This window comes from Canis aureus, chromosome 16 (assembly GCF_053574225.1).
Source record: "Canis aureus isolate CA01 chromosome 16, VMU_Caureus_v.1.0, whole genome shotgun sequence".
NCBI lineage: Eukaryota > Metazoa > Chordata > Mammalia > Carnivora > Canidae > Canis > Canis aureus.
Window position 1 is genome coordinate 34429026 of NC_135626.1, and position 13503 is coordinate 34442528.

At 42.2% G+C, this 13503-nt stretch overlaps 1 long non-coding RNA gene across 2 annotated transcripts in view; it reads right to left on the minus strand.

Annotated features, from left to right (window-relative positions):
• Nucleotides 1–13503, minus strand: part of LOC144286366 (uncharacterized) — a 30745-nt gene that overhangs the window by 10411 nt on the left and 6831 nt on the right. For both annotated transcript variants that reach the window (XR_013354445.1, XR_013354444.1), the window contains exon 2: nt 5377–5442. This is a non-coding gene — a long non-coding RNA (uncharacterized LOC144286366). The remainder of the gene's footprint in view (nt 1–5376; nt 5443–13503) is intronic.

A 13503-nucleotide genomic window follows, 5' to 3' on the forward strand; every position in this document is an offset into this window, starting at 1 on the left:
GTTCCCCACCTTCTGAAACAAGAATCTGTCTTCTTAACACATTTTATTCTTTTGGCACCAAGAAAGGTTTTGCTTTTTTTGTTTTTTTCTTTTTAAATCTGTATTCACTTTTTTCTAGAAAATTCCAGAGATAAGGAAAAGGTGGGGAGCTGGCTTGTACAGGGCCAAAAATCAATTACTCATATCTATTCCAAACTCCTCATTCAGTGATGTCACTTCGGTAGCTTGCAATTGGCAGCAGTAGGAGTATTTACACCATAGCAACTGGCAAATGCTGCAAATCAGGACCCCACCCCCCACCCCAATCTACTAGTTTACCGGCACGTCATGGGGCCTGGTGAGGAACGTGCTTGGAAAACTCAAGGGGAATCAGCCAAATGGTGCTTGCTATGCAGTTTGATGGGCTCTGCGGAGTCAAGGGAACTGGATCTGTAGGCTCTCTCCCTGCTGGCAAAGGATAACAACCCCGGGCAAAATCATGGAAATAGATGTTGACAGAAAGTAGGGACTTACACCTCCTCTATCTATCCTGCTGTCCTGAAGCAAACACTTAAGATGTTACTTCTTTTAGATGTCTATGGTAGAGTTCTAGAGCAATGGCCCCAATGAATGGCGTCTCCTTGTGTCTGCACCCCTCTGCTATGTGATGTTGCTGTTCCCCTCACTGAGCAGTCAAGTCTACTTTGCCACTTCCTTCAATCAGGACTGGCCTAGTGACATTTCTGGCCAGCAGAATATGGCAGAAATGACATGCAAAGTCTGGAGCTTAGGTCTAAAGAGGTCTTCCAGTGTCTACCATTACCCTCTCATAACCTTGAGATTGCCATGCCCTGATGAAGTCCCCTGAGTCCACCGGAGAATGAGAGACCACTGGGAGAACTGGCAAGCTGCACCAACCTCCAGACATGCGAATGAGGCCGTGTTGGGCCCCCAACCCCCATCAGATGACCTTAGCCACATGGGTGATGATGGCAAGGGAGACTAACAGAACTGCCCTCATAAGCCAACCCACAGCGTTGTAAGAACAACAAATCAGTGTGGTTTGTTACGTAGCAATAGCTAACTGAAACAACCTCAAAATCTAGAGAAATCAACTAGACCAGGAAAGATGGTGCTCCCTCTATCCCCCACCCCCACCCCTGGCTATAAATGAATCCCCACTAGAGTTGGTAAATAATCAGGATTTATTTAAGCTATTATTTCCCCCAGGAGCTCATACACCTTCAAAGGAATAACCTTTTAACAGTGGGACTGCAGGCCCTTATCAAGGATATATTTATGGCCTGGGAGTCTCCTGCCTCCTCTTCAGAAGCTGCATCCTCTGACAGCTTCAAGTTCACTTCAGAAAGGTCTACCTACCCAGGGGATGGGGCAGGTCTAATTCCAAGGTGACAGCTGGTTGATAATGCAGAGAAAATTGTGAGGAGATGCTGAAGCAAGTCTAACCATTTCTGTAGCCAAACAAAACAATCCCAAACCCCAAAGAGTGCTGGAGAAAAAAAATAAACAAGGATTCCAAAGATGACAGAAAGTGGGGGCAAGCATATAGGTCATGCCCTATATATGTCAGTTACATAAAATAGTAAAAAGTCAGGTTGATTAAACTGGAGTTTTAGATTGTTCTGAATGTGGTTTCCCTCGCTAGACTGTAAGCCTCTTGGAAGCAGGGATAATAAATTGTTCATCTTTATCACTAAGAGCCTCATATGGGGCTTTGCACAGAGCAGACACTCAGTGAATGCTGTTGAACTGAAGAATAAATTCAAGCCCAAAGAATAAGGTGGGAAACATAGAAGCCGATAGGTTCTGAGGTTTTGAGGTTTTTTAAAAAATATATTTTTATTTATTTATTCATGAGAGACACAGACAGAGGCAGAGACACAGGCAGAGGGAGAAGCAGGCTCCCTGTGGGGAGCCCGATGTGGGACTCGATCCCAGGACCCCGGGATCATAACCTGAGCTGAAGGCAGACACTCAACCACTGAGCCACCCAGGTGCCCTACTTTTGAGATTTTGAAAGGCTTGAAATGTCTGCAGAGAGGCCAGGAGAGCAGAAGTCTGAGCCCAGGGAAGTGGCTGCAGGCCGGGTCCTATGGGCTCCTGCCTCCCCTAACCCTGCCCCTGGCAGGAGTCAGTGCCCTCCCCTGGGAACTTCAAGGTGAGGATGCAAGTCCTCAGGCCGAGGTGCCACCTTGAGCCCCCTTACTCATCAACATTATTCAGAGAGAGGTGACTTTGCCGGGCCTCGGGCAGCAGAAGCCTCTTCATGCCCCAGAGCTGGAGCCCTGGAGTCGACCCCTCAGCTGTCCTGAGGCAAAGCCAACAGGCAGAAGTCATGGAAGGCAGCAGAGCCTCAGGGACACTCCCCCAGATACTAGTCAGTGGCTCTGTCTAGTTGTCTAGGGCCTCAGCCTGACCCAACTCCTCCCTCTCGCCTGCGCCCTTGGGGCACAGGGCTCTGATGTTTTGGGGGCTCCCCGGCCCCTCTCTGGAGGACATCTCTCTCGCTACTACTCTAGCTCTGCTTTATACATCTAGGAACAGGGCCAGGCAAAGGGGCCCATTGAGCAACGTCTGTTCTGAGTCCCTTGCCACTTCCTTTCCAACGAAGAGCATGCTCTCTGGCACTCAGAGACTTTGTTCCTTGTTCCGGGGTCTGCAGAAGGAGGGGAAGCAGGGACGAGGGGATGGAAAAGGAAAGGGAGTGGGGAGGGATTCCCCAACAACCTCCCAAATTCTCCCATTACCTACAGCATAGAGTTCAAGTCCTATTTTTGGTATGGGGAGCTCCGGGCCAGGCAGGGCTCACCCACAGCTGCAGCCTTAGCTCTGCCTGCCTGCTCCGACCTGCCAACCACAGGGCTCTACACCCTGCTTCAGCAGGGCCCGAGTCGGAAATGTCATTTCTCACTCCCTGCCACAGAACCCTTCAGGGCCTCCCTCACCTCCCTCACCTCTCTGTGGATCCCTCCCTCACTCCTTTTTCAGCAAGTGCTCAGTGAACACCCGTGTGGGCCAGGCTCTCTCTGCTTCGTTCTAAGGATACCACAAAGAGACATGGTTCCTACCCTTAGGGACCTGACAGGCCCTCTCAGGGACGGCTCTGGAGTTAGGGGGGTAAAGAGCTCTGATGGTGGGGGCTTGGGACAGTCTCCCGTGAAGAAGTGAAATAACAGCTGAATGCTAAGTGGAGGTTAATAAGGCCAGGAGGGTGGAGTGAGAGGCCCCAAGGTGAGAGGGAACCTGGTAGAGGAAGTAAAAGGAGTGGGAGGAAGGTTGTGTGGATCTTGGGCTGTGGGCCTGGTGGACACAGTGAGGATTCTGGTTCTCCTCCTGGGAGAAATGGGAGACACTGATGGGTTTAGCCTGGTGGCAATGGAGGGATGGGAACATGTGAGGTGGTGAGTGATGGGGGCAGAGGTGAAGGCAGGAGAGGCTGCAGGAGGCTACTGGAAAAGGCAAGGAAAGAGGTGCTTGTGTCCTGGACAGTGGTGGGTGGATCAGATCAGCAGGTAGGGGGCCACACTGATGGGCTCAGTGGCAGGTTGGCAACAGGGACAAAGTCCAAGGTGGCTCCCTGGTTTCAGCCTTGGGAAGGGTCTATGCTCTCACTAGCCTGGGGCTTACTCAGTCTCAGAGCCTCTGCATCTAGCATAGCATCTTTTGTGTGTGTTTGTAAAGATTTTATTTACTTATTTGAGAGAGAGCGAGAAAGCATAAGCAGGGGGAAGGACAGAGGGAGAGGGAGAAGCAGGCTGTCTGCTGAGCAGGGAGCCTGACTCAGGGCTCAATCCCAGGACCCTGGGATCATGACCTGAGCCAAAGGGAGATGCTTAACTGACTGAGCCAGCCAGGTGCCCCCCAAGCATAGCATCTTACTAAGAGCTTGTAGAAGGGAAATCCAGATACCAGGGAACAAAAGGGCAAATCTCTCTATTAGGAGCATGTCAGGCGTTAAATTCAAGCCATTTCAGCCAGACTATTTACAGAATTCTTGTAACAAACAGGTACTTCCAAATGCACAAAATCAGATTCCCTCCAAAGTGATTAATTAATGCTTTCGGAATGTAGGCAGATAGGTGGGGCATGAGTATTCTGTTCTCATTTTTGCAAAATAATAGTTTGAACTAAAGGAAGCTTCTGGAAAAAAAACACTACATAAAGAAGTAAGCCCCAGGGATCCCTGGGTGGCTCAGCAGTTGAGCGCCTGCCTTTGGCCCAGGGCGTGATCCTGGATTCCCGGGATCGAGTCCCACAAGGGGCTCCTTGCATGGAGCCTGCTTCTTCTCCCTCTGCCTATGTCTCTGCCTCTCTCTCTGTGTCTCTCATGAGCTTAAAAAAAAAAACGAAGCCCCAGATGTAAAGATATTTTGACCACATACACTCAATATAATTATATGATAAATATTTTAAAAATATATATATTTTTTAGATTTTATTTATTTATGAGAGACACACCCACAGAGAGGCAGAAACACAGGCAGAGAGAGGAGAAGCAGGATCCACGCAAGGAGCCCCTTGTGGGACTCGATCCTGGGAATCTGGGATCAGGCCCTGAGCCAAAGGCAGATGCTCAACTGCTGAGCCACCCAGGTATCCCAATATTAAAATATATTTAATAAGGTATTATTTTTAGTCTTTTAAATATGATGTTACTTTTATTTTTAAAATTTTTTTTTGTTGTTTTTATTGAAGTTCTATTTGCCAACATATAGTATAATACCCAGTGCTCATCCCACCAAATGCCCTCCTCAGTGCTCATCACCCATTTACCCCAAACCCCTTCCCACCTCCCCTTCTGCAACCCTTTGTTCGTTTCCCAGAGTTAGGAGTCTCTCATGATGTTACATTTATTTATTTATTTATTTATTTATTTATTTTTAATATTTTATTTATTTATGATAGAAATAGGAGAGATTGGCAGAGATACAGGCAGAGGGAGAGGCAGGCTCCTTGCCGGGAGCCCGACGTGGGACTCAATCCCAAGGCTCCAGGATCGCATCCTGGGCCAAAGGCAGGCACTAAACCGCTGAGCCACCCAGGGATCCCCATGATGTTACTTTTAATTGCAACATTTGCTTGCTGTGAGAAATTCCAGCAACATATAAAGAGTGGCACCAAAGTGAAGTGCCAGTTCACCCACCCGTAAAGCTCTCTCTCATCGAATGTCACCGTTTTTTCCTATGCACTGAAACATGTTTCCACTTTTAATAAAGATGAGATTGTTCAGTATTTTTCTGTGGCTTAATTTTCTCCCCATAGTCATATGGAAGCATGACTTAGGGTCATGACCAAGCCACAGCTATGGAGCCAGATCACTGGGGTTCAAATCCCAGCTCTGCCAACCAGCTGTGTCATCTTAGATGAATGACTCACCCCACTGTCCCTCGGTTTCCTCATCTGTCAGAGAGCACAAGTTACAGTATCTTCCTCATTGAGTTTCTGGAAGGGTTAAGAAAACATGAAGCACAGAGTATAATGCCTGGTACATATATTATCTTCCTGCATCAGGATGGATCTACCTCACCAACAGCTTCCAAGTTCAAGATGGATGGAAATTATTCAACTAGCCTTTGGGGATGGACATTTATTTCCATCTCCTTCACGATTCTATACTGTAATTATCTGTGAAGTATCTTTAAAGATGTGTCTTTCTGCAAACATATGGGCATTTTTGTTCTTACTACAAAATGGCACCAATGTCCACTCCCACCCTTGTACTTAGTCAATTCAGATTCCTGTTAGAGACCTCTTTCCCCACTCTTTTGTCAATGCTAACATTTAGCAATTTTTGGTAAGTTTCATCAAACCAGTGGATAAAATGAAATACCTTATTGTTGTCATTTTTGTTTTGTGAGATCATCATTTTATATATTTATTAATAAATTGTGTTTTTTTTCTTCAATGAATTAACTCCATTTTAATGTTGGGCAATTTTCATTGAATTTATATCTTTCAGATGTTTTGTAGAAGTTATTTATATATTATGGTATTAATCTTTTGCTCTTTGCTTAAGTCACAAATGGTTTCTCTCACTTGGCCTTTTGTGTGTTAATATTGTTTATGATTTCCTTAATCTGCTTATTAAGAGATAAATCTATTTATCTATAGTCAGTCTGTTAATCTTTTCCTTATGGCCTTTGGGATCTGGGCCTTCCATAGAAAGCCCTGCCCAAGCTCAAGATTTCAAAAATATGTTTCTACATTTATCTTTAATTGTTTATAGGCTTTAAAAATGTTTTGATTTTTAAACCACCTTGAATTTCTTCCTAAAATTGATAGCCATCTGTTCCGACACCATTTTGCCCCATAAATTGTGATTGCCATCATTATCATAAACTAAGTTCCTATTTATACAGGATATGCTTCAGGACTCTGTTCTGTTTCCTCACCTACTTGGTTTTTCCTACATCAATACCTCATTTTTTACTATTATAATCTTTGGTATCTTTGTTGTATGTCTTGACATATAACAGGAGGTGCTCCTGTCATTATTCTTCTATTTCAAAATGTTCTTGGCTATTCTTGTATGTTTACTCTTCCAGATGAATTTCAGAATCAGCATATCCATAAAAAGTCCTGCTGGAATGTCAATAGGAACTAATTTGGAGGAGAATTAATATCTTTTTAATACTGAGTTTTTTCATCATTTTAAGAAGATAAATTGTTTCTCCATACATTCAACATTTGTGCATCCTTTAAGAAAGTCCATAGTTTTTTTTTCCATAAGTCCTGTACATTTTTTGATAATTTGTTCCTAAGTTCCTTTTTAGTTTTTTTTTTTTCTTTTTAGTTTTTATTATTAACATGAGTTGTATCTTTTTTTTCTATCATATTTCCTAATTTATTATTGCTGATATATAGGAAAGCTACTGGCTTGTGTGTGTGCATATGTTTCCTTTATAATTTACCACCTTGTTAGATTCTTTTTTAAGCCATAATCATTTTTTAAGGGGTTGAGCCTGGAAGTTCTGCATATATTATCATATCATCTAGAACTAATGCCATTTGTCTCTTTTCATGTTGATGTATAACTCTTGTTTTTCATCTTACTGCAGTGATAGGTACTCTAGGTTCATGTACTAATAACAATGGTATCAACTCAGTTTGTCTCAATCCTGACTTTAAAGAAAATGCTTCTAATACTTTGCTGTTTAGCATTTGCTGTAGCTGTAGGTTTCTTTTTTTTTTTCTTTTTTTTTTTTTTTAGCTGTAGGTTTCTTAGGTTTCTAATGGAGATTTTATCAAGTTCAGGATTTTTTTTTAAGTTTATTTAGGTAAACTCTGCACCCAATGTGGGGCTCAAACTCATGATCCCGAGATCAAGAGCCACGTGCTCTACCCACTGAGCCAGCCAGGTGCCGCAAAGATGTTTTCTTTCCTGCTTCACTTATGAGAAGGTTTTATTTTTCCCCAGTCACAAAAGGGTATTGTATTCTACTAGAAGTATGTGGAGGTTTTTTGGTCTTGGTTTTGGGTGGGTTTTTTTGGCAATTGAAATTATCAGAAGTTTTCTCTCTTTGGTATATGAATGTAGTGAATTTCATTAAGTTATCTTAGTTTTGAACCATCTTTGCATTATTTTAATACACTGATCCAATTGGCTAATATTTCATTTAGAATTTTAAAAATCTGTGTTTATAAGCAAGTTTAGCTTTTGGTTTCCTTCTTGGTTGTTTATGCTTGTCCACTTTGGTATCAGCATTATGCCAGCCTCATAGAATGAATTTATAAGATCTTATTTGTAAAACCACACTGGCCTCATTTCTTTTCCATGGGTAGATTTTACTTTTTTTTTCTTTTAAAAGTCAGCTTTATGCCCAGCCTGGGGCTTGAAATCAGGACCCTGAGATCCAGAGTCACATGCTCCACCAACTAAAGCAGCCTGGTGCCCCACTGTGGGTAGATTTCAAACTATTTTTTCCATTGTTGGTGATCTATTTGGGTTTGATACTATTTCTTGAGTCAATTGAGATAATTTATGTTTTCCCTGAGAATTGTAATTTTCATCTAGATTTAATGCAGTTGGGCATAGTATTCTCTAAGTTCTTTTTTTTAATATTTTATTATGTATTTATGTATTTATTTAAGAGAGAGCACAAACAGCGGGGGGCGGGGGTAGGGAGCAGGAGAGGGAGAAGCAGGTTTCCCTTGGAGCAGGAAGCCCAATGCAGGGCTTGATCCCAGGACCCCAGGATCATGGCCTGAGCTGAAAGCAGACTCTTAACTGCTGAGCCACTCAGATGCCCTTCTAAATTCTTTAATAACCTCTGTTTCTATAATCATGTTCTCCTCCTGTTTCTAAAAATTGTCAGTTTGAGCCCTTTTCCCTTAATCAGACTTAAAAATTTTATCTATCAATTATCAGCTTTTTATTTTAGACACCTGATATTTGTTATTTCATCCATTTTATCCTTGTTAATTCTTACCTTCTGCTTGATTTAGGTCTATTTTTTGTTTCTCTTTTTCTAGCATCCTGAACTGTATGCTTAGATAACTTAGTTTCAGCTTTTCTTATATTCTATAAGTGTGCTTAAGGTAATAAATTTCCCTCCAATTATCACTCTCTGTGCGTCATATAGAACTTGGTAGGTAGTGTCTATGCTGTCATTATTCTAAAGTGATCCATGTTTCAAATTTGATTTCCTACTTAACTACAAATTACAGAAATTTCAGTTCTGATTTCCTCTTTAATGCAAAAGCTATTGCAAAAACTGCTTTAAAATTGCAAGTGAATAGGGGCACCAGGGTGGCTCAGTGGTTGAGAGTCTGCCTTCCCCTCAGGTTGTGATCCCAGGGTCCTGGGATAGAATCCTGCATCGGGCTCCACACGGGGAGCCTGCCTCTCACTCTGCCTGTGTCTCTGGCTCTCTCTCTCTCTGTGTCTCTCATGAATAAATAAATAAAAATCTTTAAAATCGAAAGTGAATGGATTTGGTTTTTGTTTTTTTTTTTTTTTTTTTTACATTTGTCATTACTTTCTAGTGTTAATGTTCTTTGGAACTTTTAGGTCAGAAGGTTTCTTCTCTGGGGAATTTATGGACATTTTCTTTGTGCTCTATTATGCAGCCAATTTTAAACTTTTCCATGGATGTTTGAAAAGAATATCTATCATTGGCAAGTCCTGCAAGAATACAGGTATCTACCAAATCATGCTTATTATTCTATGACTTCATTATTTCCTTCTGGTTGTTTTCTCTACTCACTCTTAGCTTCCAGAATTCCAGTTTTGGTCAATATCGAATCTTCTAGAGCTATTCTGCACCTTAATATTTTTTCATATTAACCAGAGTGAGAATAGAAGAACAGTGATTTAACTTTAGAATCCAAATGCCACTGGGCATGTGAAATCATGTGGTGATTCATTGTGTAAGTACTGCCCAAACGACAAATTTTTAACAAGTTAAAAAAGCCAGCATACACTGGGACAAGCCCATTGGGATGAGAGCGGCCAAATAGCAGAATGCTGAATTTTATGAATCTGAAAAAGTCAGTTCAGCCAAATAGTTATTAAGCATTCTGTGAATGGCACAGGCACAGGGCTACTGCCTTGCCCTCACAGCCACACAGCTCTCTTGGATAGGACGTGCAAGATCGTTAAGTAACAAAAAGACAGCGCACACTTTCATGCCAAATGAATGGCCCAGGCAGTGAGTGTTACAGCAGTCTAGGGAGTGGGGAGATGGAATTTGTAAACACAAGGTTGCTTATGTAGAAACCTAACCCAGCTGGCTTTAGCCAAAAAGGGCCTTATTATTAACTCAGGAGTATCTGAGGTGCCTCTTAGGCACTACTTAGGTTCTCTTGGCCTCACCTTCTCTCCCTCCAGCTGCTGCACAGGCTCTAACTTCATAATTTGACAGCACAATTTGACAGCTTCTCAGCTCACACCTTGTCAATGGCCTCTTGCCTCAAGACTTCCCAGTTGACACGGAGGTGCAGGATCCTGTTTGTCTTCCAATATTCCAAACCCAGAAATGTGGGAGAGTTAACAGCCTGTGATATGCATCCTTTGACCAGTGGAAAATGGGAATTATTGAATTAATTCTTGGCCCTTTCCTTTCTCCAGTGGATTGCCCTGGGACACAGTTTATGTTGCTTCTTGAAGGACTAGCCCATGGTGGGATCAAACAATTGTACTTCACAGTGGCTGGCTCAATGATGCAACCTTGGATTGGTTCTCTCTCCTTTGGTGCTTTATTCCCTTTGTCCTTCACTCCTGCTCCCTAGGATTTCACTGTCTGTTAAAGTGGTAGCACAAAGCCCTTTGCTCAGGCTCTTCTCTTTTGGGACATCTTGTAGCATAAAGTCCAGGTAGAGGTGATGTAGGGGCTTAAAGGTTTTATCAGGTTCTTTTCTTTCTTTCTTTCTTTCTTTCTTTCTTTCTTTCTTTCTTTCTCTCTTTCTTTTCTTTCTTTCTTTCCTTCTTTCTTTCTTTCTTTCATTAAAGATTGTATTTACTTATTAGTGAGAGAGGGAGAGAGAGGCAGGCTCCCTTTAGAGCAGGGAGCCTGATGCAGGACTCAATCCCAGGACCCTGGGATCATGACCTGAGCCAAAGGCAGACGCTTAACCAACTGAGTCACCCAGGCACCCTCAGGTACTTATTTTTTCTCCATGTTTTGCCTATGTTAGCTGAATTTGCAGCAATCTCTCTCCTGATGGTACTAAGATGGCCCCAGAAGCCTCAACAATGGATTTTTCCAGGTTCACATTTCATGGGAAAACAGTCTTTATTCCCAACATCTCAAACACAGTTGAGAGTTATTGACTCTGATTGGCCTAATTAGGTCAGTGACCATCCCTGAACCCATCACAATGGCCAGGAGAATGCCATGTTCTAGTTGTCTCCAGCCTAGAAGTTAATACCCAAAGGAGAGGGATGAATGGAGAATGGGAGAGGGGTGGATGCTCAAACAAAACCCAGGAGGGGTTGTCTAAAGTAGCAACAAATACTCAGCACGACAGAAAAGGTTGAGGTAGAAGAAACCAATCTTCTGCCCCAGCCAGAATTTTCCCACAGAAAGTTTTTAGGTTTTCCAGAAACCAAAAGTTTTTGGCTTAAACCCTGCCACAGAATTGATCCTTTTTCTTTTGTACCAAGATGGGTAGAAATACTGGTAGGTCTGCAGACGTGATCTACTTCCTCCCTAAAAGACAAAGTATCTCATCTTCAGAATAATCAAACAATTGAAGAATATTCTGTTTAGTGATAAAAGCAACTGAACACAGATTGATGGCAATTCCTGCATACCGAGTGCTATCCTAGGCTCTGGGGTCCAGAGTTAAATAAAATATGTTCCAAACCAAATTCCAACAATGTCATTTCCCTACTGAAAAATCACTTAATATCTTCTCATCTGTTAAAGGCAAAATTCCCAATATCCAAACACAAGGCCCTCAGTAATCTGGCTTCTGCCTATCCAGCCTCTTCTCCAGAGTATCAATACCCTTCCCCTTTCTCAAATAGTCTATGTTCTTTCATTAGATCAGACAACTATGGAGCAAAGCCATCAATCAGTCAATATTGATAGGCTGTAAGTCTCTACAGAGCTCATGTGCAAAGACATAAAAAAGCTTGGAATCAATCCAACATAGGAGTGGGACATAAACCCATGGAAAGGAAGATAACCTAAGAATTAAGTAACAATCTAAAACACCAAGGTTTGAGGTTCTGAGAAATATTTTGAAGATGGAAGTGACAGAGTTGGGGATACTGTATATGAGAGAAGAGAGTGTCCATGATACCCACTTACAGTTTACAGCCAATTTCACATACTTTCTTACTTGAACTGAATCAAATTTCCATTGGATAGAAGAAGCAAAGGAGGAGGAAAAAGAGGAGAAGAGGAGGGGAGAGGTGGGGAAGGGAGGAGGAAGGGGAGGAAGTGGAAGGGAGGGAGGAAGGAAGACAATGTTAATATCTACGTAGGGGTTTACAGTCCACCAAGCAATTTCATAGGCATGATCTCATTAGATCCTCACACAGGTCAGAGGGAGTTATTGCTTCTATTCATTACACAAAGGCTGAGACTCAGTGTAGCAATACTCAGCTCACACCCAGCAGAGAAGGACTTAAACACTCTGTCATTTCAAGTTCCTAATTTTTCTACTCTGCTCAACTACAGCTGAGACAATAAGAAGTGGGAGCCATGCTGGTACATCCTATATCAGCACATGAATGCACAAAATCAAATGGAAGTATTTCAAGTAAACAGTGTGATGTGTGGCAGAAAGATCAAGGATAAAGAAAATTGAGTAAATATCACTAGAACTGTTTTGTTTTTTTTAAAAGCATTGATGGGATACCTGGGTGGCTCAGCGGTTGAGCATCCGCCTTCAGCCCAGGGCATGATCCTGGAGTCCCAGGATCAATCCCACATCGGGCTCCCTGCATGGAGCCTGCTTCTCCCTCTGCCTATGTCTCTGCCTCTCTCTGTGAGTGTCTTTCATGAATAAATAAAATCTTTAAAAATGATAACCTTTGAATCAGACCAAATGCTAAAAAGTTAAACAATACATAAGAAATCAAGTTTCCACAAACAGGTAGAAGACCCTCTGAAAACTATAAAACACTGATGAAATTCCATTCTATGCTCATGGATTGCAAGAATAAATATTGTTAAAATGTCTATACTACATAAAGTAATCCACACATTCATTGCAATCCCTATCAAAATATCACCAGCATTTATCACAGAGCTAGAACAAATGATCTTAAAATTTGTATGGGGCCACAAAAGACCCCAAATAGCAGAAGCAATCTTGAGAAAGAAAAGCAGTGCTGGAGGCATCACAATTCCAAACTTCAAGTTACATTACAGAGCTGTAGTTATCAAAACAGTATGGTACTGGCACACAGATCAATGGAACAGAATAGAAAATCCAGAAATAAACCCACAATTATATGGTCACTTAATCTTCAACAAAACAGAAAAGAATATCTGATGGAAAAAAGGACAGTCTCTTCAAAAAATGGTGTTGGGAAAACCAGACAACAACATGAAGAAGAATGAAACTGGACCACTTTCTTTCACCATACACAAAAATAAATTCAAAATGGATTAAATGTGGGATAAAAATAGATGGAACTCTAGAGAACAAACTGATGGTTACCAGAGGGGAGGTAGGTGGGAGGATGGGGAAAATAGGTGATGAGGATGAAGGAGTGCACTTGTTGTGATGAGCACCAAGCGATTAAAATAAAAAATAAATACAAAATAAAACATAACATTTGGGCAAGTTTGAAAATAAAATTTAAGGTCAGAATCATGGGATGCCTGGGTGGCTCAGGGGTTGAGCGCCTGCCTTCGGCCCAGGGAATGATCCTGGGGTCCCAGGATTGAGTCCCACATTGGGCTCCCTGCATAGAGCCTGCTTATCTCTCTCTGCCTCTCTCTCTCTGTCTCTCTCATGAATAAATAAAATCTTTTTTAAAAAATAAGATCAGAATCATATTCAGGAGGGCACCTATGGCTCAGTCAGTTAAGCATCTGCCTTCAG